Here is a 25,751-nt window from a genome sequence, read left to right as displayed (position 1 = left end):
AGTGGCTCATTTTCTGCCTATCAAAGAGTCGATCACTGCAGCTCAATTGGCGGAACTCTATACCTCTCGCATTGTCTCTCTGCATGGTATTTGTGACGCCCGGATAATTAAGCTACAGTGATCCCCCACTAAGGATGCCACGTCACCTCGGTTACTGTTGATGAACTCTAGATAATTCAAAACCGAAACAAATTTAAATTCGAATTAAAGTCAAACAATAAAAGTTTTCAAATATAAAAACTAAAATCTTCAAAGTGTGGCAAATAATCCCTAGATAATTGTCATGTTGAAAACCACATTTGGTAAAGAGTTTAAATGCCCTTTTGTGAATAAAATAGTGGCTTAAACAATAAATTAAATGCCTTTTATAATTTATAAAATATTAAACTATTTTAGTTTAGTGTGAGACCTTTTGTGGCAGTGGTAAAACTAGTCACACTAATTTAGGTGCTCTTGTTTGTATTTTTAGTAGAACAAAACAAATGGAATAAAGATAGAACAATATAAAAAAAATTACTAAAATAATAATACCCCCTCCCTGACTGGGCCTTGGCCCAGTTGGCCAGGCGGCCGAGCTGCCTGCCGGCCCACCCCCGCACGTTGGCCTACCAAGGCCTCCCTTTCCCCCACCGTAACCCTAATCCCCACTACCCCCATCTCTCCCCTCGCTCCCTTCCTGGCGCCGCCACCACACGCAACACACACACACACGCACGCCTCGTGCCTGGGGGAGGGGCGCCCCTGCTCGATCCCCTCCTCCCGCACGGCCGCGCCCGACGCAAGTCGCCGCGCCGCTAAGGCCACCCCCAGCCGGGCTCGGCGCCGCCCCTCAGGGACTCCTCTGCGCCCCTCCTCTCCCTCGCGCGGCGCCCGCCTGACGCCGTGACCTCTCCTCGACGCCCACCGCCGTCGCCGCCCGTCTTCGTCCTCCTCCACGATCGGCCTCTTCACGCCTCGTCGCCCCCTCTCCCCATCAACGCTGGTGAGGCCCCGGGCCTCTCCCCTTCTCTGCCTCGCCCCTCGCTCGCGGTCACCGCACGTCAGACCGCCCACGCGAGCGCCTGCGGTGAGCACGCGCCCTCTGCGCCGTCCTCGCCGTGCACCGCCTCCCCGTGCCCGCCCACTCCGGCCGCTCATTGCGCTCGCGTGCCCGTCTCCGCCTCGAACCGCCCCCGCCTTTGCTGGTCGTCGCGTCGCACGCCGCAGCGGCGCGCCCCGCTGCTGCCCTCCCGGCCATGCGCACACGCGCTGGCCTCGCCGGCCTCGCCCACCACGCGCAGCCCTGGCTGATAGCACCTCGCCGCGGCAATCCCTCTGCCGCCTCCTCTGGCCCTGGCCGCCGGCGCCGGCGTGCGCCGTGCGTACCCAGCGCCCCTCGGGCGTGCGCCCGATCGAGCAGCGTCCGTTCGCCCGCGCCCGTTTGCCCCTATGGGCCACTGCCTAGTGGGGCCCCCACCCACGCCCCTGTTAAAAAAAAGAAAAAAGAAATAAATATAATTAAAATAATTAATTAATTAATGACTTACTTAATTAGTTAACTTAATTAGGTCTGTTAAATTAACCTAATCACTATTTAAACTAATTAATCTGTTTGGGATAAACTCAGTCAATGACAGTGGGACCCACGTGTCAGCTTGACCAGTCAACGGTCAGAGTTGACTGCTGATGACATGCTGATGTCATAAATGCAATTTCGAATTAAAATAATATGTTAATCCTAGAAAATGATTTAAAACTTTAAAAATTAATATAAAATAATCCGTAGCTCGGATGGAAAAACTTTGTACATGAAAGTTGCTCAGAACGACGAGACGAATCCGGATACGCAGACCGTTCGTCCGCCACACATCCCTAACCTATCAAACTCGCAACTTTCCCCCTCCGGGTCCTCTGCCCGAAAACGCGAAACACCGGGGATACTTGCCCGGATGTTTCCCCCTTCCCCGGTATCACCTCTTACCGCGTTAGGGCACCCCTAGCACCGTGTATTGTCATGTTATGCCTTGTGATGCTTTGATTGCGCTGTTATTTATTGTGTTCCCCCTCCGTTACTTCTTTCCGGTAGACCCCGAGACTGCCGACGACCCCCAGTTCGACTATGGTGTTGACGACCCCTCCTTCTCTGAGCAACCAGGCAAGCCCCCCCTTTGATCACCAGATATCGCCTACTCTTCTCTATACTGCTTGCATTAGAGTAGTGTAGCATGTTACTGCTTTCCGTTATTCCTATCCTGATGCATAGCCTGTCCTTGCTACTACTGTTGTTACCATTACCTGCTATCCTACTGCTTAGTATAGGATGCTAGTGTTTCATCAGTGGCCCTACACTCTTGTCCGTCTGCCATGCTATACTACTGGGCCGTGATCACTTCGGGAGGTGATCACGGGCATATACAATATACTTTACACTGTTACATTACTGGTGATACTGTTTGGAGATGGGGCCTGAAGGGGCAGGTGGCTCCATCCCGGTAGAGGTGGGCCTGGGTTCCCGACGGCCCCCGACTGTTACTTTGTGGCGGAGTGACAGGGCAGGTTGAGACCACCTAGGAGAGAGGTGGGCCTAGCCCTGGTCGGCATTCGCGGATACTTAACACGCTTAACGAGATCTGGGTATTTGATCTGAGTTTGGCCATTTGGTCTATACGCACTAACCATCTACGCGGGAGTAGTTATGGGTATCCCGGCGTCGTGGTATCAGACGAAGCCTTCGTGACGTCAGCAACTGAGTGGCGCGCGCCGGATTGGAACGTAAGCCTGCTCTTGTATTAAGGGGGCTAGTTCTGCTTCCGGCCGCGTTCGCAACGTGCAGGTGTGCTAAGGGCGATGGGCCCAGACCCCTGTGCGCTTAGGTTTAGACCGGCGTGCTGACCTCTCTGTTGTGCCTAGGTGGGGCTGCGACGTGTTGATCTTTCGCGGCCGGGCATGACCCCGAAAAGTGTGTCCGGCCAAATGGGATCAAGCGTGTTGGGGTATGTGGTGCACCCCTGCAGGGAAGTTAATCTATTCGAATAGCCGTGATCTTCGGTAACAAGACGACTTGGAGTTGTACCTTGACCTTATGACAACTAGAACCGGATACTTAATAAAACACACCCTTCCAAGTGCCAGATACAACCGGTGATCGCTCTCTCACAGGGCGACGAGGAGAGGATCATCGGTTAGGATTATGCTATGCGATGCTACTTGGAGGACTTCAGTCTACTCTCTTCTACATGTTGCAAGACGGAGGCTGCCAGAAGCGTAGTATTCGAAAGGATTAGTTATCCCCCTCATATTCTGGCATTCTGCAGTTCGGTCCACATATGATACCCTTACTCCATTTGATACCCATGCATATGTAGTGTAGCTCCTTGCTTGCGAGTACTTTGGATGAGTACTCACGGTTGCTTTCTCCCCCTTTTCCCCCTTTTCCTTTCATTCTGGTTGTCGCAACCAGATGCTGGACTCCAGGAGCCAGACGCCACCGTCGACGATGACTCCTACTACACCGGAGGTGCCTACTACTACGTGATGCCCGCTGACGACGACCAGGAGTAGTTAGGAGGATCCCAGGCAGGAGGCCTGCGCCTCTTTCGATCTGTATCCTAGTTTGTGCTAGCCTTCTTAAGGCAAACTTGTTTAACTTATGTCTGTACTCAGATATTGTTGCTTCCGCTGACTCGTCTATGATCGAGTTCTTGTATTCGAGCCCTCGAGGCCCCTGGCTTGTAATATGATGCTTGTATGACTTATTTTATTTGTAGAGTTGTGTTGTGATATCTTCCCGTGAGTCCTTGATCTTGATCGTACACATTTGCGTGCATGATTAGTGTATGGTCAAATCGGGGGCGTCACAGTATTCCTCAAGTGATCTCTTCAGACCGTGGCAACATCTTTACCTCGAAGTTTTGGGATTCTTTTCAGAAGGCCATGGGCACGAACATCCGCTTCAGCACAGCTTTCCATCCTCAAACAAGCGGTCAAGTTGAGCGTGTCAACCAGATTCTTGAAGATATGCTCAGGGCTTGTGTGATCTCCTTCGGCATGAAGTGGGAGGATTGTCTTCCTTATGCTGAATTCTCAACAGTTTTCAAGCAAGTTCGGGCAAGGCCCCTTTTGAAATTCTGTATGGCAGGAAGTGCCGTACCCCTCTCAACTGGTCTGAAACCGGTGAACGTCAGCTGCTGGGTAATGACTTAATCACAGAAGCAGAAGAAATGTGCAAAGTCATTCGTGATAACCTCAAAGCAGCCCAATCCCGCCAGAAGAGCTACTATGATAGTAAGCACCGTGATTTGGCTTTCGAGATCGGAGATCATGTTTACCTCTGCGTCTCTCCTATGAAAGGTACTCGTCGCTTCGGTATCAAAGGGAAGCTTGCCCCTAGATACGTGGGACCTTTCAAGATTGTCAGCAAGAGAGGCGACCTCGCCTATCAACTCGAACTTCCTTCAAACTTTGCAAATGTTCATGATGTGTTCCACGTCTCTCAGCTTCGAAAGTGCTTCAAGACTCCTGACCGCACCGTCAACTTCGAGGACATTGAGCTCCAAGAAGATCTCTCTTATCGTGAGCACCCAGTTGCTATTCTTGAAGAGACTGAACGCAAGACTCGCAACAAGTCAATCAGATTTCTCAAAGTCAAGTGGTCACACCATTCCGACCATGAAGCTACCTGGGAACGCGAGGATCACCTCCGTTCTGAGTACCCGGAGTTCTTTCAGTCCTAGATCTCGGGACGAGATCTTTTCGTAGTGGTGGAGTGTTGTAACACCCCGGATATAACTTTCCCAATCTGTACTCAAACTCTTGCCGTTTCCGGCGTTAAGTTATATTTATTTCCTCGGGTTCGGGTTTTGCCTCCATGTGTTGTTTTCGTTTTCATGCATCTCATGTCATGTCATCATGTGCATTGCATTTGCATACGTGTTCGTCTCATGCATTCGAGCATTTTCCCCGTTGTCCATTTTGCATTCCGGCGCTTCGTTCTCCTCCGGTGGTCATTTCTAGCTTTCTTTCGTGTGTGGGGATTAAACATTTCCGGATTGGACCGAGACTTGTCATGCAGCCTTGGTTTACTACCGGTAGACCGCCTGTCAAGTTTCGTATCATTTGGACTTCGTTTGATACTCCAACGGTTAACCGAGGGACCGAAAAAGGCCTCATGTGTGTTGCAGCCCAACACTCCTCCAATTTGGCCCAAAACCCATCAAACTCTGCTCCACATCCTAGAGCGTTCGATCACGATCGCGTGGCCGAAAACCGCACCTCATTTGGACTCTCCTAGCTCCACTTATGCCTATATATACCCCCCCCCCCCCTTTCGGATCTCTCCCTCTCCCCGAAACCCTAATCTCAGATCTCAGCCGCACCGGACAACGTCCGATCCACCCCGCCGCTGCCACGTGGCCGCCTCCCGTTGGCCGCGTCGCCGCCCCACATCCCCGCCGGCCCGGGAGCCCAAGGCCGGCCCCCGAGGCCCTCGCCGCCGCCCGGTTGCGCCGCCGCCCGCGCCTCCATCTCCCACCTCGCCGGCCGCCTCCCTCCGCCTCAGCCGCGCCGGCGCCACCCGCCGCCTCCCGTCGCCACCTCGCCGGCCAGCCCCGCCTCTGCCGCGGGCTCGCCGCCCCGCGTCCCCGGTGGCCGCCGGAGCCGTCCGCCGCCAGGTCCGGCCCGGATCCGGCTGGGTCCGGCTCTCCCTCGCCTCCCCTCTCCACCTCGCCGGAGCCACCACCACACCGGCCAACCTCGGTTCGCGTGCCCGATGAACAGTGCACCGTTCCAGATCTGAGATCCAAAATATCTCGGGTTGACTTTTCCCTCTCCTTCCAGATTTTTATGCATACTTTGACCGCCCGTAACTTTGCATACGTAGCTCCGATTTGGGCATATTATATATCAAAATGTTTGCCTCGATGAGTACATCATTTCATTCCATTGCATCAGTTTCATCTGAGTTCATCTTGATGCCCAAAATGCTGTTAGAAGGAGGCTTCGTGAGTTAATTGTCAGATCTGCTAGTTCATCTTTGACTTTTGTCATTTTTGCCATGATTATTGTGTGCATGATATGCCTGTGAGTCCTTCATATGTTTTGTTAAGCATTTTGTCTTATTTCTAGAGGTGCAACCCATGAATTTTCAGGATGTGTGTGGTGACTTGTGTAAGCTTGCAAAGTGAGGCACCCGGGAAATCTGTTTTCAGAGACTTAGTTGTTTCACTAAGTCTGGGATTATTTAGTTCATGATGCCATATGTTCAGCTTGTTTCCTAGTGATCCGTGCCTCTTTTGAGGATGATCAGTAAGGGACTTTTGTTATAAATGTTATTCTGTATCCATCCATGTCTTTACTTGCTATTTTGGAGCACCATAACTTGAGTCAATCGAGCTCTACTTTTGCTTCATGGCGAATCTGGGCAGATCGTCAACTCGTTTGCGATTTTGCCGGCGTTGTTGTAGTTGATCCGTGCATGCTATGCCATTGTTCTTGCCATGTCTAGCTTGTATTTTGTTCCTTCTTAATGGATGTATGCTTGCCTTGCTGTGACTTGCACCATGGTGTGTGCATCGAGCTCGTTTACATGCCTTCGTGAGTTATATTTCAGGATGTCTCAGTTTTCACTATGTCTGAAAACTGATTGTGTTTTATGCTATGTTCGTGTGCCCGTTAATATATTTTGTGAACCCTTTTGGCCCCAGGTCACTTTGGGTCTTTTGTTAAGCTTGTTGAGAAGCTCCATTCCATGTTCTTACTTGTCTTAATCAGGTCATGTATCATGTTGTTTTGCTGCTCCGAAGAGGGCTTCGTGATCTGAAATTTCAGACTAGTGTTAATTTCACTTAGTCTGGAATCTGTTTTGCATTTGCGTTTTTGCCATGCTTGTTTGAACCTCATAATGGATGAATTGGCCGTGGATCAGTGCTAGTCTTTTGTTAAGAATCTTGTGTGCATCCGTACCATGTATTTTGTTGTCATGTTTGGTGGCTGTAGCATGTTCATTGTATTGCATTTAGATGCCTATTTGCTGTAAATCGCAGACCGGTGTCATATCTTAAAACGCTTGCCATTTCCAAACCGTAACTCCGATTCCAATGATCTTTATATCGTTTTCAAGCGATTTCATCTCATCTTTCCAGTGGAACCCTTGGGATTCCAAGTGGAGGCCAGGTTCATACATTTCCTGTCATATCTTGCATTTTGCATCCCGCATAGCATATCATCATTTCATCATATTGCTTGGTCTTGCACGTGGTTGATTGTATCCTTGTTGCTTGTTTGTCTTGTTGGGTAGAGCTGGGAGACGAGTTCGCTACCAAGGAGCCCGTTGAGTTTGCTTGTGAGGATCCAGTCAACTCTGACAACTGTGCAGGCAAGATGATCATACCCTCGAAATCACTACTATCTTTGCTATGCTAGTTTGCTCGCTCTTGCTATGCCAATGCTACGATGCCTACCTTTTGCTTGTTAGCCTCCCAATTGCCATGTCAAACCTCTAACCCACCATGTCCTAGCAAACCGTTGATTGGCTATGTTACCGCTTTGCTCAGCCCCTCTTATAGCGTTGCCAGTTGCAGGTGAAGATTGGAGGCCGTTCCTTGTTGGAACATTTATTTACTTGTTGGGATATCATTATATTTCTATGTTATCTTAATGCATCTATATACTTGGTAAAGGGTGGAAGGCTCGGCCTCTCGCCTAGTGTTTTGTTCCACTCTTGCCGCCCTAGTTTCCGTCATATCGGTGTTATGTTCCCGGATTTTGCGTTCCTTACGCGGTTGGGTTATAATGGGAACCCCTTGATAGTTCGCCTTGATTAAAGCTTTTCCAGCAATGCCCAACCTTGGTTTTACCATTTGCCACCTAGCCTTTTCTTTCCCTTGGGTTCTGCAGACTCAAGGGTCATCTTATTTTAGCCCCCCCGGGCCAGTGCTCCTCTGAGTGTTGGTCCGAACTGAGCTGCCTGCGGGGCCACCTCGGGGAAACTTGAGGGTTGGTTTTACTCGTAGCTTGTCTCATCTGAGTGTGCCCTGAGAAAGAGATATGTGCAGCTCCTATCGGATTTGTCGGCACATTCGGGTGGTGTTGCTGGTCTTGTTTTAACCTGTCGAATTGTCTTGTTGTACCGGGTTGCCGAGTCTGATCGGTGTGTCTCGGGTGGAGGTCTATTCCTTCGTTGACCGTGAGAGCTTGTCATGGGCTAAGTTGGGACTCCCCTGCAGGGATTGAACTTTCGAAAGCCGTGCCCGCGGTTATGGGCAGATGGGAATTTGTTAATGTCCGGTTGTAGATAACTTGAACCTTAATTAATTAAAATGAATCAACTGAGTGTGTTGCCGTGATGGCCTCTTCTCGGCGGAGTCCGGGAAGTGGACACGGTGTTGGAGTTGTGTTTGCGCAGGTTGCCCTCTAGTTTTCTCGCTCGCGCTTTGCCTCCTCTTCTCGCTCTCTTTTGCGTATAAGATAGCCACCATATATGCTAGTCGCTTGCTGCAGCTCCACATATTTTTGCCTCATCCATTTCTATAAGCTTAAATAGTCTTGATCGCGAGGGTGCGAGATTGCTGAGTCCCTGTGGCTCACAGATACTATAACTCCAGATGTAGGTCCAGGTGATTCCGCTCCAGGTGACGAGTACGAGCTCAAGTGGGAGTTTGGACGAGGACTCTCAGCGTTATTATGTTTCCTTTCCCGATGATCAGTAGTGGTGCCTAGTTCGGGTTTGATTCAGGGCCTTGTCGCATGTTGGGTTCTTTTCCATTTTGGCGCCGTAGTCGGGCCATGAGTGTTTGTTTGATGGATGTTATTTATGTACTCTGATGTGACGTGGCGAGTGTAAGCCAACTATGTTATCTCCCCCTTTTATTACATATTACATGGGATGTTGTAATGATTGCCTGACTTGCGACATTGCTTTCAATGCGGTTATGTCTCTAAGTCGTGCCTTGACACGTGGGAGCTACAGCCGCATCGAGGGCGTTACACACCGCTAGGTGACAAACCTGCTGCAGGAGATACTACAGATGTCACGAACGTCTGGCAGACTCGATCTGATGACTACTCGATAGTTCAGTGTGCCATGCTTTACGACTTAGAACCTGGACTTCAAAGACGTTTTGAACGCTATGGAGCATATGAGATGTTCCAAGAGCTGAAGTTGATATTTCAAGCTAATGCCCGGGTTGAGAGATATGAATTCTCCAACAATTTCTATAGCTACAAGATGGAGGAGAATAGTTCTGTCAGTGAACACATACTCAAAATATCTGGGTATCATAACCACTTGACTCAGCTGGGAATTGATCTTCAAGTTGAGAGTGTTATTGACAGAGTTCTTCAATCACTACCACCAAGCTAAAAAGGTTTCATGATGAACTATAATATGCAAGGGATGACAAGAACAATTCTCGAGCTCTTCGCAATGCTTAAGGCCGCGGAGGTAGAAATCAAGAAGAAGCATCAAGTGTTGATGGTTAACAAGACCACTGTTTCAAGAAAAAAGGACAAGGGAAAGAAAGGGAACTTCAGGAAGAATGGCAAGCAAGTTGCCGCTTCCATGAAGAAGCCCAAAACTAGACACAAGCATGAAACTGAGTGCTTCTACTGCAAAGGGAATGATCACTGGAAGCGGAACTGCCCCAAATACTTGGCGGATAAGAATGACGGCAAAGTGAACAAAGGTATATTTGATATACATGTTATTGATGTGTACCTTACTAATGCTCGTAGTAGCGCCTGGGTATTTGATATTGGTTCGGTTGCTCGTATTTGTAAATCGAAACAAGAGCTTTGGATAAACGAAATTTGGCTAAGGACGAGGTGACGATGCGCGTCGAGAATGGTTCCAGGGTCGATGTGATCGTCGTCGGCACGCTACTTCTACATCTACCTTCGGGATCAGTTTTAGACCTCAATAATTGTTATTTGGTGCCAGCGTTGAGCATGAACATTATATCTGGATCTTTTTTATTGCGAGACGGTTATTCATTTAAGTCAAAGAATAATGGTTGTTCTATCTATATGAGTAATATCTTTTATGGTCATGCACCTTTGATGAATTGTCTATTCTTGTTGAATCTTGATCGTAGTGATACACATATTCATTATATTGATGCCAAAAGATGCAAAGTTGATAGCTATAGTGCAACATACCTGTGGCACTGCCGTTTAGGTCATATTGGTGTAAAGCGCATGAAAACTCCATGCGGATGGACTTTTGGAATCACTTGATTATGAATCATTTGATAATTACGAACCATGCCTCATGGGCAAGATGACTAAAACTCCATTCCCCGGAACAATGGAGCTAGCTAATGACTTATTTGAAATTATACATACCGATGTATGGGGTCTGATGAGTGTTGAGGCACGCGGCTGGTATCGTTATTTTGTGACCTTCGCAGATGATTTGAGTAGGTATGGTTATATCTACTTGATGAAACACAAGTCTGAAACATTTGAAAAGTTCAAAGAATTTTAGAGTGAAGTGGAGAATCATTGTAACAAGAAAATAAAATTTCTACGATCTGAGCGCGGAGGCGAATATTTGAGCTATGAGTTTGGCCTTCATTTAAAACATTGTGGAATTGTTTCACAACTCACGCCACCTGGAACACCACAACGTAATGGTGTGTCCAAATGTCGTAACCGTACTTTATTAGATATGTTGTGTTCTATGATGTCTCTTACCGATTTGCCTTTATCATTTTGGGGTTATGCATTAGAGATAGCCGCATTCACATTAAATAGGGCACCATCTAAATCCGTTGAGACGACACCGTATGAACTATGGTTTGGCAAGAAATCTAAGTTGTCGTTTCTTAAAGTTTGGGGCTGCGACACTTATGTCAAAAGGCTTCAGTCTGATAAGCTCGAACCCAATTCAGAGAAGTGCATCTTTGTAGGATACCCTAAGGAAACAATTTGGTACACCTTCTACCACAGATCCGAAGGCAAGATCTTTGTTACCAAGAATGGGTCCTTTCTAGAGAAGGAGTTTCTCTCGAAAGAAGTGAGTGGGAGGAAAGTAGAACATGATGAGGTAATTGTACCTTCTCTCGAATTGGAAAGTAGCACATCAGCGAAAACCGTTCTCGTGATGCCTACACCAACTAGAGAGGAAGCTAATGATGATGATCATGAAACTTTGGATCAAGTTACTACTAAAGCTCGTAGGTCAACCAGAACACGTTCAGCACCACAGTGGTACAGTAATCCTGTCCTGGAAGTCATGTTATTAGACCATGGCAAACCTATGAACTATGAAGAAACTATGATGAGCCCAGATCGATAAATGGCTTCAGGCCATGAAATCTGAGATAGGATCCATGTATGAGAACAAAGTATGGACTTTGGTGGACTTGCCCGATGATCAGCAAGCCATTCAGAATAAATGGATCTTCAAGAAGAAGACGGACGCTGATGGTAATGTCACTGTCTACAAAGCTCAACTTGTCGCAAAAGGTTTTTGACAAGTTCAAGGGGTTGACTACGATGAGACTTTCTCACCCGTAGCGATGCTTAAGATTGTCCAAATCATGTTAGCAATTACCGGGTTTTATGATTATGACATCTGGCAAATGGATGTTAAAACCGCATTCTTTAATGGATTTCTTAAAGAAGACTTGTATATGATGCAACTAGAAGGTTTTGTCGATCCTAAATGTGGTAACAAAGTGTGCAAGCTCCAGCGATCCATCTATGGACTGGTGCAAGAAACTCGGAGTTGGAATATACACTTTGATAATGTAATCAAAGCATATGGTTTTATACAGACTTATGGTGAAGCCTGTATTTACAAGAAAGTGAGTGGGAGCTCTGTAGCTTGATGTCGCTTGATGCTACATCGGTATTTCCGCAAAGAGGAAGGGATGATGCAGCACAGCAGCGGTAGGTATTCCCCTCATGTATGAAACCAAGGTTATCGAACCAGTAGGAGAACCAAGCAACACAACGTAAACAGCACCTGCACACAAATAACAAGTACTCGCAACACGACGTGTAAAAGGGGTTGTCAATCCCTTTCAGGTAGCGGCGCCCCAAGATGGGCAAACAGACATGAGAGAGTTGTAAATATTGATAGATCGAACGCCAAATAAAATAAATTGCAGCAAGGTATTTTTGTATTTTTGGTTTAATAGATCTGAAAATAAAAGGCAAATAAAATTAGATCGAGAAGGCAAATAATATGAGAAAGAGACCCGGAGGCCGTAGGTTTCACTTGGCTTCTCTTGAGAAAAATAGCAAACGGTGGGTAAACAAATTATTGTTGGGCAATTGATAGAACTTCAAATAACCATGACAATATCTAGGCAATGATCATTACATAGGTATCACGTCCAAGATTAGTAGACCGACTCCTGCCTACATCTACTACTATTACTGCACGCACTGACTGCTATCCAGCATGCATCTAGTGTATTAAGTTCATGGAGAAATGGAGTAATGCAATAAGAACTATGACATGACGTAGACAAGATCTATCTATGTAGAGATAGACCCCGTCGTTTTATCCTTAGTAGCAACAATACATACGTATCGGTTCCCTTTCTGTCACTGGGATCAAGCATCGTAAGAATGAACCCACTACAAAGCACCTCTTCCCATTGCAAGATAAATAGATCAAGTTGGCCAAAAAAACCCAAATATCGGAGAAAAAATACAAGGCTATAAGCAATCATGCATATAAGAGATCAAAGAAACTCAAAAAAGTTTCATGGATATAAAAAGATAGATCTGATCATCATAAACTCAAAGTTCATCCGATCCCAACAAACACACCGCAAAAAGAGTTACATCATAGGGATCTCCAAGAGACCATTGTATTGAGAATCAAACGAGAGAGAGAGAGAGAGAGAAAGCCATCTAGGTACTAACTACGGACCCGAAGGTCTACAAATAACTACTCATGCATCATTGAAGAGGCACCAATGGAAGTGGTGAACCCCTCCATGATGGTGTCTAGATTGGATCTGGTGGTTCTGGACTCTGCGGCGGCTGGAATTGATTTTCGTCGACTCCCCTAGGGTTTCTGGAATATTGGGGTATTTATAGAGCAAAGAGGCGGTCCGGGCGCACCCAAGGTGGGCACAACCCACCAGGGCGTGCCCGGGCCTCCTAGCACCCCCTCCCCCAGGCACAGCCTTGGCCCATTAGGTGTCTTCTGGTCCATAAAAAATCTTTGTAAAGTTTCACTGCATTTGGACTCCATTTGGTATTGATTTTCTGCGATGTAAAAAAACATGCAAAAACAGCAACTGGCACTTGGCACTATGTCAATAGGGTAGTACCAAAAAATGATATAAAATGACTATAAAATGATTATAAAACATCCAAGATTGATAATATAACAACATGGAACAATCAAAAATTATAGATACGTTGGAGACATATTAGTATCCCCAAGCTTAACTCCTACTCGTCCTCGAGTAGGTAAGTGATAAAAACAGAATTTTTGATGTGGAATGCTGCCTATCATGTCATACCATATTCTTTTCTTTATAGCATGGACATTTGGACTTTTATATTGTTCAAAGCAATAGTCTAGTTTTGACATGATAACTTAAATACTCAAGCATATCAACAAGCAACCATGTCTTCCAAAATATCAACGCTAAAATAAGCTATCCCTAGCCCATCATGCGCAATCATTGATCCATTCATGAAACACACTCGCATATTAACTACACCCAATGCTCAAGTATGTTCACAGTGCCTCCTAGTTGGTGCTTTTGTAAGAGAAGATGGAGAATCAAATTCAAAATAAAAATTGCATAAAGTAAAAGAAAGGCCCTTCGCATAGGGAAGTAGGGATTTGTAGAGGTGCCAGAGCTCAAAGTGAAAAACTTAGAGATAAAAACATTATGAGAGGTGTGCCCTTCCCACCAACGAAAATGACTTAGAGTCCCCAACACTTTTCCATGATAGATATATCATAGGAGGTTCCCAAATAGAAATTAAAGTTTATTCCTTTTTCAACCATACTTTCACTTTCCATGGCTAGCCGTATCCACGGTTGCCCTCCATGCCAACACTTTCCAAGGAATTTATTATTTGACAACATAAAGTAAATTCATTTTCATTTCGGGACTGGGCATGCCTAATACATTGTCTTACTCTTGTGCAATGACAAGGGAATAAACACTCATCGTGAGAATAACACATCTAGCATGGAAAATATTAGCCACCCCTCACCGCTCCGCAAGCAAAACGAACACACAAAAGAGAAGTTTATTTTGAAAATTAGAGATGGCACATACAAATTTGCTTAGAACGCCAAAAGAATAATGTATATAGGTAGATATAGTGGATTCATGTGGCAAAACTGGTTTAAAGGATTTTGGATGCACAAGTAGTGATCATACTTAGTGCAAAATGAAGGCTAGCAAAAGATTGAGAAGCGACCAACTAAGAAACGAATAATCTCATAAGCGAGCATTAAGCATAATTAACACCGGATAATGCACCACAAGTAGGATATAATTTCATTCCATAATTATTGACTTCCGTGCTTAACACCAATATTCTTACTAAAGCATAATTACTCATCAACATAACTCACATATCACACCATCATATCTCAAAACAATTTCTAAGAATCAAGTTTATTTTGTCCAATGATCTTCATGAAAGTTTTTATTATATCCTTCTTGGATATCTATCACTTTGGGATTAATTTTCATATGTTGCTTTGGACAAGCTCAAACAAATATAAGTGAAGATCATGAGCATCATTTTTCTTTCTCTCAAATTAATTTAAGTGAAGCAAGAGAGAATTTCTTGAAAATTTTACTAACTCTCAAATAAATCTAAGTGAAGCAAGAGAGCATTTCTTCAAAAATACTAAAGCAGACCGTGCTAAAAAAGATATAAGTGAAGCACTAGAGCAAGTCCATAGCTCATAAAAAATTAAGTGAAACATAGAGAGCAATTATAACAAGTCATGACATAATTTTGGCTCTCTCAAATAGGTGTGTCCAGCAAGGAATCAAGACTTAAAACACAAAATAAAACAAGCAAAGACTCATATCATACAAGACGCTCCAAGCAAAACATATAGTATGTGATGAATAAAAATATAGCTTCGAGTAAAATACCGATGGTCGTTAGAAGAAAGAGGGGATGCCACTCGGGGGCATCCCCAAGATTAGTTGCTTGCTCTCTTTTGGATAATATAGCTTGGGATGCGAGGGCATCCCCAAGATTAGGCTCTTCTTACTCCTTATTCCTTCAACCATCGTAAGATAACCCAAAACTTGAAAACTTCAATCACACAAAACTCAACAAAAGCCTTCGTGAGATCCGTTAGTATAAGAAAACAAATAACTACTATAAGTGTTGTAGTAAACCAATTCATATTTTGTTCTTGCATTATATCTACTATATTCCAACTTTTCTATGGCAAAAACTCATCAAATAAAACCATAGAGCCATCAAAATAAGCACACAACGCAAAGAAAACAGAATCTATCAAAAACAGAACAGTCTGTAGCAATCTGGGTGTTTCGAATACTTCTGTAACTCCAAAAGCCCTGAAAAATTAGGACAGCCTGAAAATTTTGCATATTGATGTACTGCAAAAGGAATGGGTATTTTATAGCTCTGTGGTTAAAAATTAAAATTATTTCCGTGAGCATAGAAGTTTCTGTTTTTTCAGCAAGATCAAACAACTATCACCCAAGAAGATCCTAAAGGCTTTACTTGGCACAAACACTAATTAAAACATAAAAACACAATAATAACAGTAGCATAATTTTGCTAACACTCAAGAATGGAAAGAAAAAAGAAAAAATAAATTTTATTCATTGGGTTGCCTCCCAACAAGCGCTATAGTTTTACGCTCTTAGCTAGGCATAAAATTTCAATGATGCTCACACAAAAGATAATAACTGAAACACAAAGAGAGCATCATGTAACATGTGACAAACACATTTAAGTCTAACATACTTCCTATGCATAGGAATTATATAAGCAAACAAATTATGCAGACAGGAAACATCTAACAAATGCAAAAAAGAGGAATTAAACATTGACGATCTCAACATAATGAGAGGCAATTTAGTAAAATGAAAATTTCTACAACCATATTTTCCTCTCTCATAATAATTAGATATAGGATCGTAGTCAAATTCAACAATATAACTATCACATAAAATATTCTCTTCATGATCCCTATGCATGCAAAATTGTCACTCTTCCAAAATAGTGGGATTATCATGAAATAAAGTCATGACCTCTCCAACCCCACTTTTATCAAAAATTTCATAAGACTGAACACTCTCCAAATATGTGGGACTATTTTTAGCTAAATTTGACACTATTCCAAACCCACTTTTAATGTTTTCGCACACATATTCATCATGAGGTTTAAATAAATTTTCAAAATCATAAGAATCATTATCACCCCAATCATGATCATTGCAATAAGTAGTGGACCTAGCAATATTAGCATCCCCAAGCTTGGGGTTTTGCATATTATTAGAAAAATTGACATTAGTAGAATTTATAATAACATCATTGCAATCATGCTTTTCCTTCAAGGAGCTATCATGAGTAACTTTATAAATTCCGTCGTTTAACATTTAATCACAATTTTCAGATTCATAAATCTCAAGAAAAACTTCATAAAGATAATCTAATGAATTCAATTCACTAGCAATTGGTTCATCATAATTGGATCTTTTGAAAAGATTAGAAAGTGGATGAGGATCCATAACAATAAATTTTTAGCAAGCAAAGATGCAAGCAAATAGAATGCACATGGCAACACAAGGAAACATGAGATCTTACGAGAAAACGGTGAATGAAAAAGAGGGCGAATAAAACGGAAATTTTTTGTGAAGTGGGGGAGAGGAAAACGAGAGGCAAATGGAAAAAAATGTAAATTGCAAGGAGATGAGATTTGTGATTAGGAACCTGGTAGATGTTGATGATGTCTCGCCGGCAACGGCGCTAGAAATTCCTTTTGATGTCACTTGAAGCTACGTCGGTATTTCCCCAAAGAGGAAGGGATGATACAGCACAGCGACGGTAGGTATTTCCCTCAGATATGAAACCAAGGTTATCGAACCAGTAGGAGAACCAAGCAACACAACGTAAACAGCACCTGCACACAAATAACAAATACTAGCAACCCGACGTGTATATGGGGTTGTCAATCCATTTCGGGTAGCGGCGCCCCAAGAAGGGCAAACGACATGAGAGAGTTGTAAATATTTATATATAGAAATACAAATAAAATAAATTGCAGCAAGGTATTTTTGTATTTTTGGTTTAATAGATCTAAAAATAAAAGGCAAATACAAGTAGACCGCGAAGGCGAATAATATGAGAAAGAGACCCGGGGGCCGTAGGTTTCACTAGTGGCTTCTCTCGAGAAAAATAGCAAATTGTGGGTAAACAAATTACTATTGGGCAATTGATAGAACTTCAAATAATCATGATGATATCCAGGCAATGATCATTACATAGGCATCACGTCCAAGATTAATTGACCAACTCCTGCCTTCATCTACTACTATTACTCCACACATCGACCGCTATCCAGCATGCATCTAGTGTATTAAGTTCATGGAGAAATAGAGTAATGCAATAAGAACAATGACATGATGTAGACAAGATATATCTATGTAGAGATAGACCCCATCGTTTTATCCTTAGTAGCAACAATACATACGTGTCGGTTCCCTTTCTGTCACTGGGATGAAGCACCGTAATATCGAACCCACTACAAAGCACCTCTTCCCATTGCAAGATAAATAGATCAAGTTGTCCAAACAAAACCCAAATATCGGAGAAGAAATACGACGCTATAAGAAATCATGCATATAAGAAATCAAAGAAACTCAAATAACTTTCATGGATATAAAAAGATAGATCTGATCATAAACTCAAAGTTCATCTGATCCCAACAAACACACCGCAAAAAGAGTTACATCATATGGATCTCCAAGAGACCATTGTATTGAGAATCAAACAGGAGAGAGGAAGCCATCCAGCTACTAACTACGGACCCTAAGGTCTACAAAGAACTACTCATGCATCATCGGAGAGGCACCAATGCAAGTGGTGAACCCCCTCTGTGATGGTGTCTATATTGGATCTGGTGGTTCTAGAATCTGCGGCGGCTGGAATTGATTTTCGTTGACTCCCCTAGGGTTTCTTGAATATTGGGGTATTTATAGAGCAAAGAGGCGGTCCGGGGGCACCCAAGGTGGGCACAACCCACCAGGGTGTGGCCTTGGCCATTAGGTGTCTTCTGGTCCATAAAAAATCTCCGTAATGTTTCGCTGCATTTGGACTCCGTTTGGTATTGATTTTCTATGATGTAAAAAACATGCAAAAAATAGCAACTGGCACTTGGCACTATGTCAATAGGTTAGTACCAAAAAATGATATAAAATGATTATAAAACATTCAAGATTGATAATATAACAGCGTGTAACAATAAAAAATTATAGATTTGATGGAGATGTATCATAGCATTTCTGGTATTATATGTGGATGACATATTTCTGATTGGAAATGATATAGAATTTTTGGACATCATAAAAGGATACTTGAATAAGAAGTTTTCAATGAAAGACCTCGGTGAAGCTGCTTATATATTGGCCATTAAGATCTATAGGGATAGACCAAGACGATTAATAGGACTTTCACAAAGCACATACCTTGACAAAGTTCTGAAGAAGTTCAAAATAGACCAGTCTAAGAAAGGGTTCTTACATGTGTTGCAAGGTGTGAAATTGAGTCAAACTCAAAGTCCGACCACGGCAGAAGATAGAGAGAAAATTAAAGTCATTCCCTATGCCTCAGCCATAGGTTCTATTATATATGCCATGATGTGTACCAGACCTGATGTGTGCCTTGCCATAAGTTTGGCAGGGAGGTACCAAAGTAATTCAGAAGTGGATCACTGGACAGCGGTCAAGAACATCCTGAAGTACCCGAAAAGGACGAAGGATATGTTCCACATTTATGGAGGTGGCGAAGAGCTCGTCATAAAAGGTTACGTTGATGCCAGCTTTGACACTGATCTGGATGACTCTAAGTCACAAACCCGATACATATTATGTTGAGTGGTGGAGTTGTAAGTTGGTGCAGTTCCAAGAAGAGCGTCGTGGCGGGGTCTATGTGTGAAGTGGAGTTCATGGCTGCTTCGGAAGCAATGCATGAAGGAGTTTGTCTTAAGGAGTTCATATCCAATCTGGGTGTAATACCTAGTACGTCGGGACCAATCAAAATTTTAGTGACAACACTGGAGCAATTGCCTTACCGAAGGAATCCAGGTTTCATAAGAGAACCAAACACATCAAGAGATGCTTCAACTACATTCATGAAAAGGTCAAGGATGGAGACATAGAAATTTGCAAAATACATACGGATCTGAATGTAGTAGACCCGTTGACTAAACCTCTTCCGTGGGTGTCGGTGTCAAAACCGGCGGATCTCGGGTAGGGGGTCCCGAACTATGCTTCTAGGTCGGATGGTAACAGGAGGCAGGGGACACAATGTTTTACCTAGGTTCGGGCCCTCTTGATGGAGGTAAAACCCTACGTCCTGCTTGATTAATATTGATGATATGGGTAGTACAAGAGTAGATCTACCACGAGATCGGAGAGGCTAAACCCTAGAAGCTAGCCTATGGTATGATTGTGTGTTGTAGTTGTTGTCCCCTACGGACTAAAACTCTCTGGTTTATATAGACACCGGGGAGGGTTAGGGTTACACAAGGTCAGTTACAAAGGAGGAGATATCCATATCTGTATTGCCTAGCTTGCCTTCCACGCCAAGTAGAGTCCCATCCGGACACGAGACGAAGTCTTCAATCTTGTATCTTCATAGTCCAACAGTCCGGCCAAAGGATATAGTCCGGCTGTCCGGAGACCCCCTAATCCAGGACTCCCTCAGTAGCCCCTGAACCAGGCTTCAATGACGATGAGTCCGGCGCGCAGTATTGTCTTCGGCATTGCAAGGCGGGTTCCTCCTCCGAATAGACCATGGAAGAATTTGAATACAAGGATAGTGTCCGACCCTGCAAAATAAGTTCCACATACCACCATAGAGAGAATAATATTTTCGCAAATCTAATTTGCTGACTTGTTTTGACAGCATGATGTTATGTCATGGCCCGGTGTTTATTTGAACGGTTTCCTTTAACTAGCCCCGCACATAACGTGAGGCAGTTTTTTGACACGTCTTGTCAAAGCAGAGATCGTGTCCCCTTATTACAGGATTCTCATCAATACGGGCGTGGGTAACCCAACCGCACCATCGATTACGGTGCTTGGGGGATAAGCGAGTTTTACCAGGCAAGTGGGGGGCGCATAGTTTCGTCCGCCCATATAAAGGGATAAGGATTCACCTTTTCATCCACGCCTTCCTCCTCCTTTGCTCATCCATTTTCGCACACTCGAGCTCTAGCGCCCAAGTCCGCACTTCCCACCTCAACCTTCCCCCACCATGTCCGGACCGAGAGGCAGGTGGATGGTCTCCTCCGTCATGGAGGGAGACATCAAGAAGTTGAGGAGAGCCGGATACCTGCCCGACGACATCGCGCACCGGCACCCAGATGAGGGGCAGCTTATCCCCTCCCCCGGGCCCCATGAGAGGGTAGTGTTCCTTACCCATTTCCTCTACGGACTGGGATTCCCTCTCCACCCATTCGTCCCGGGGCTCATGTTCTACTACGGCCTGGATTTCCACGATCTGGCCCCGAATTTCATCCTCAATATCTCGGCGTTTATCGTCGTGTGCGAGGCCTTCCTCCGCATCAAGCCCCACTTCGGTTTATGGCTGAAGACCTTCAATGTCAAGCCGAAGGTTGTGGGCGGCCGCCAGGTAGAGTGCGGAGGCGCCATGGTGGGAAAGATGCCCTACGTTACATGGCTCGAGGGCTCCTTTGTGGAAACCATAAAGGGGTGGCAATCAGGGTGGTTCTACATCACCGAGCCGCGTGACCCTACATGGGCGGCGGCCCCCGAGTTCCGATCTGGCATCCCCACGCGGCTCACCTCCTGGAAAGAGAAGGGCCTGCCCTGGGGTAGTCCGGGAGAGCTGACCGGACTCCAAACATGTATTCAAAACATGGTGAACAAGAAGCTCAAACTCGTCAACGTGGTCCAGGTCATGCTCCACCGCCGGATCCTCCCGTGCCAACAACGGGACATCAACTTGTGGGGGTTCGACCCGGCGGAGCATCGAACTCTGAACAGGCTCTTCGACACAACTCACGAAGATGCCTGGAGGGTGCTGTTCAAAAGCGCCGAGGTCCCCCCCTCCCATTACTGAGGATCGCGGATTCAGTGCGAAGCGCCAAGCCAGTGCGGTAAGCTGTTTTACCTTTCACAGGATACTTATCTTTTATAGATTGACTCCATGCCGGATCTAAACTCCCATACCTTTGATAGGACTGGCAGGAGATGGCCGGAAAGATCAACTGTCCGGCTCCTTTGCCCAAAGTTCCAGCGGACGCTCTTCTGGCGAAGATGCTGACTCCGGCTCCTTATACGGTGCCGGAGAAGACCAAGAAGGTCAAGGGAACCTGAAAGAGTTCCCGACGCCAGGCGTCGTCGGACTCACCGTCCGATGACTCTGCGGCGCACTCCTCCCCCGAAGACGAGGAAGAAGAAGAAGAAGATGCTCCCCCTCCAGCTGGGGGAGATAAGGAAAGGAAGGCCGCCCCAACTGGGGGGGCCAAAGGGTCCAAGAAGGGAAGGACTCTCCTTCCGGACAGTTCCACCGCCGCCGACGAAGGCGAAGACGAGTGGTTGCCCAGGGCCAAGCCCCTGGGGAGATCGTAAGTATTCGGATACCAGAGTAACTCATAGCATTCCTTTGTCGCACTGCTTTCCCTAACGCCGAACATAATTATGCAGGCCGCCACGAGCCAGTATCGATGTATCATCGGACGGCTCCCTGGGCTTGTCGGACATGGATAGCGATTCAGTCCGACCGCCACCTCCCCTCATCCTGCTGACGACGCCGAGGTGCTGTCTCAAGAGGCACCGGGTCGAGGGGAGACAGTCCCGGAGGCGCCTCAAGGCGACCTTCCGGACTCCAGGAGCCAAGGGGACGGGGCCCCCGAGAGCTCTGAGTTCGGCCCTCAGCCGAACACCGCGCCGGAACCTCCAGTGGTTCCGGGCTCGGGCAGGCGGCCTCCTTCCAAGAGGGGCAAGATGCATGTGCCGGTGACCTCTGTCCATCCAAAGGTGCCGGACAATCTGCTGGAAGCGCTTCACAGCGCTTCCATCGACGAGGAGCACCGTACTATTATGAGTGCGGTGGTCCAGAAGGTTTAGTCCGCCAAGAGCGGATTGTCTGAAGCATGTGCCAGCCTTCTAATAGGCTTTGAGGTAAGTGTTTAAAATATAGGAAAATATTACCACATAGGCAGTAGCCCCTGATGCTTTGTTCGGTGTTCACAAAGAAAAGCCGAACAGAGGATCAAATAATATCGCAGGAGTCTAATATAAGTTTGTCAATACACGTATGAAGGCCTCGCTGCTAGCGTCCGCCGCACTGACTACGGAGGTTGCCGTACTGAAGCAGGACCTCAAGGGGTCCAAGAAAGAGCTCGGCCTTGCCAAGAGGCAGCTCGAGGAGAACAAGGGTAAGTAATAACCTGTCTCTAGATATGTATATATAAAAGAAGACGTGATTGCAAAATGGCAGGATCATCGTGTATTTTCCAGGGGCCACGACCGAGGTGGCGACCCTGGAGCAAGCGCTAACCAAGGCCGAAGATAAAGCGGCCAAGGAGCGCACCGAGCAAGAAAAACAAGAGGCTCGTGTGGGCGAGGTGCAGCAAGAGCTCCAGGCTCTCGTGACGAAGCACGAGGCATTGGAGCTTGACTCGAAGACGTGAGAGTTTGAGCTTGCCGCGACCCTCGAGAGCGCGAAGAGTGCCAAGGCCGAGGCCCAAAAGGCCCTCCAGGAGATTGACGCGATGAAGAAAATAGCGGCGGGTAAGGCATTCTATATGCAAAGCAAGCATGTGAAAGTAAATTACCGATTACTTACCCGAATATGGAGCTCTCCAGGAGCATTCGCATATTTGCCCCGCAGCGTGTCGGATGCCGCACAATTTTACCAGGCCGAGGAGGGAAGCTCAATAGAGAAGCTGTTCTGGTCTCAGTATACTGAGACCGAACACCCGATGCCTCTGAGCGACTAGCTAAAGCAGCTGGTCGAGCTGCACAAGGCGGCCGAACAGGCCATGAAGGGACTTATAGTCCGGCTGTGGCCTGGCGACACCCTTCCAAATAGCTAATTTGGCCTGGTGAGGCGGCTTGTGGATGCCTGCCCATGGCTGGAGGTCCTCAAGCGGTCCGTCTGCATCGAAGGTGCACGCCGGGCTTTCGCCCGTGTGAAGGTGCAGTGGGCCAAGCTAGACGATGTGAGGCTGATCAAGGAAGGGCCACCACAGGGCAAGGAGCATCGCACCCCCGAGATTTATTATGAGGGTGTCCTGAAGGGTGCCCGTCTTGTAGCGGACAAATGTTCAAAGGATGTAATATTTGAGTAAACTTGCTCGTGTGATCCTGTATGATGAAAACTTGTTTCATATGCGCTATGCAACACTTGTGTGAATTTAAAATATTACCTTCTGTTTGGCCATTTATCCAATCTGAGAGATGGCTAGTCCTCAGCTTCTGCCCCCATGCCACGAGTGCTGGGGTGTTCGGGATAAACCTGAGCACTCTTGTTCCCATATTTGGGTCCTTCGAGGGAGGTGCTCAGCACAACGAACAAGGCAACCAGACTAATAATGCTTTATCACTCTCACTTAGCCATAGAATTCTATAATTTTAAATTTTGGCGAAGCCCCTGGTATTCGGAAGGCTGAATTCGGGGCGCGATACACGCATGTAAGCCGGACAGGGCCGGCCCCTCGCCCTAAGCGGCATAAGTCTTTAGGGACTTGAAAACCTCGCCGAACAGCGACCAGTCTCTCGCCTTATCATGACAGTCAGTTTTAACTTTCTCTACTGAGGTGCTCAGCCCAGCAGAACTGGGGCACAATCGCAGTAGTTCTCCTAGCGCTACCTTAGCTGATAGAGTGGAACATAAGGTACCAAAACATAGGAGCTGGGCAAACCCAACATTTGACCAAAGACATGATTCGGAGTTGACGCATATAATGCTATAAGTTCGGGGTGCCGCACTTGTGAAAGTGTTCGGACTTTTCACACCATGTTGTGGGGTACGTAAGCCCCTGGTGTATTGGTCGTACCAAAGTGTACGGTTGCAAGGCGTCATTAGTGAACACACACATATATATATAACAGGAATGCAATAATAGTCGTGATGTTATGCATTGTTTATTCAAAAAGGTGCGTTAAAGCAGAATGATACAGATAGTACGATAAGCAAAGAGTGGGACTATGTCCCTTCCAAGGGCAAGCCGAGGAATATTATTAAATCAAATATTTCGCTCATTATTGTAATCCACCTGGGAATTCCGTGGTGTGACGTAGCTTTCTGCCTCCTTGGTTGCTGCATCATGTGTTCGGCAATAGTGCTGCCGGACAGGGTTTCCAGAGATTAAGGTCCTGAAAAAAGAGAAAATTAACCAAATGGGAAGCCCCTAGTGTGGTTTAAGCCGCATCTTGGGGCGTGCCGCAGTGTGCCCCCCTCCCCACCCGTGCCCATGGTATTTTTAATGCGTAATTATGTACGCGTGGCACGAGCTTTGCCGTTTGGCTGGGACTGGGGTGGGGGCCGCATTGCTACGCGAGCTCAAATCGCGTCAGGCGGTCTATCTGCCGATTGCTCTGAGCGCACTTGAAGGTGTCCGGGTTGTGAACCGCCGAACTGGTGGATTGCCTTGAGAGGCTGTTTTGCGCTTCTGCTGCGAGGGCCGCAGTGTGCTCCTCTGTTCGGAGAGAGCGCTCTATGTTTCCATTAACTGTAATAACCCCGCGAGGTCCTGGCACCTTGAGCTTGAGGTATGCGTAATGCGATACCGCATTGAATCTCGCAAATGCGGTTCGCCCGAGCAGTGCATGATAACCACTGCGGAACGGGACTATATCGAAGATTAACTCTTCGCTTCGGAAGTTATCCGGGGATCCGAAGACCACTTCCAGTGTGATTGAGCCTGTACAATGGGCCTCTACGCCTGGAATGACGCCCTTAAAGGTCGTTTTTGTGGGTTTGATCCTTGAGGGGTCTATACCCATTTTGCGCACTGTGTCCTGATAAAGCAGGTTCAGGCTGCTGCCGCCATCCATAAGGACTCAAGTGAGGTGAAATCCGTCAATGATTGGGTCCAAAACCAGTGCGGCGAATCCGCCATGACGGATACTAGTGGGATGGTCCCTGCGATCGAAAGTGATCGGATAGGAGGACCACGCGTTGAATTTTGGGGCGACTGGCTCCAACGCATATACGTCCCTGAGCGCACGCTTCCGTTCCCTCTTGGGGATGTGGGTTGCGTATATTATGTTCACCGTCTGCACTTGTGGGGGAAACCTCTTTCTGTCCTCCGGTGTGTGGCTGCCGGGGCTCCTCCTCATCATCGCTATGTGGCCCCTTGTCCTTGTTTTCGGCAATTAACTTGCCGGCCTGCTTGAACACCCAACAATCCCTGTTGGTGTGATTGGCTGGATTTTCTGGGGTGCTGTGTATTTGACACAAGCGATCGAGTATACGGTCCAAGCTGGACGGTCCCAGCGTACTTTGTTTGAATGGCTTTTTCCGCTGACCGGGTTTAGAGCCTTTGAATCCGGCATTGACTGCCGTATCCTCGTTATTATCGCTGTTAATGTGGT

The sequence above is a fragment of the Triticum urartu genome, chromosome 7 (assembly GCF_003073215.2).
Source record: "Triticum urartu cultivar G1812 chromosome 7, Tu2.1, whole genome shotgun sequence".
NCBI classification, from domain to species: domain Eukaryota; kingdom Viridiplantae; phylum Streptophyta; class Magnoliopsida; order Poales; family Poaceae; genus Triticum; species Triticum urartu.
This window is presented reverse-complemented; position numbering follows the sequence as displayed.